This window comes from Canis lupus, unplaced genomic scaffold, assembly GCF_011100685.1.
Source record: "Canis lupus familiaris isolate Mischka breed German Shepherd unplaced genomic scaffold, alternate assembly UU_Cfam_GSD_1.0 chrUn_S1566H1755, whole genome shotgun sequence".
In the NCBI taxonomy this organism is placed as follows: Eukaryota; Metazoa; Chordata; class Mammalia; order Carnivora; family Canidae; genus Canis; species Canis lupus.
In genome coordinates, this window is record NW_023330406.1 from 94,247 (window position 1) to 94,669 (window position 423).

The window sequence follows — 423 nt, forward strand, 5'->3', positions numbered from 1 at the left end:
ATGGAGGAATATAAGCAACGCTTTATAGTGGAAGGTGGTCAAATGAGAGAATTTTTTTAGGAGGAAGAGCAGGGTATCCCTGGGTAGTTCAGTGGTTTGGTGCCTGCCTTCAGCCCAGGGCATGATCCTGGAGTCCCGGGATCCCACATCAGGTTCCCTGCATGGAGCCTGCTTCTCTCTCTGCCTGTGTCTCTGCCTCTCTCTGTCTCTGTCTCTCTCTGTCTGTCTGTCTCTCTGTGTCTCTCATGAATAAATAAATAAAATCTTTAAAAAAATAAAAGGAGGAGCAAATTATTTGAAATGTGGGGATATCAGGTGAGCTTCCAGTACCAAAACTTGTCAGAGTAGTATACCAAAATTTTCCCACTCTTAACAGTTTTTCTCGCTGTTGGGAAGACATTATGGATTGACCTAGCTGATTAT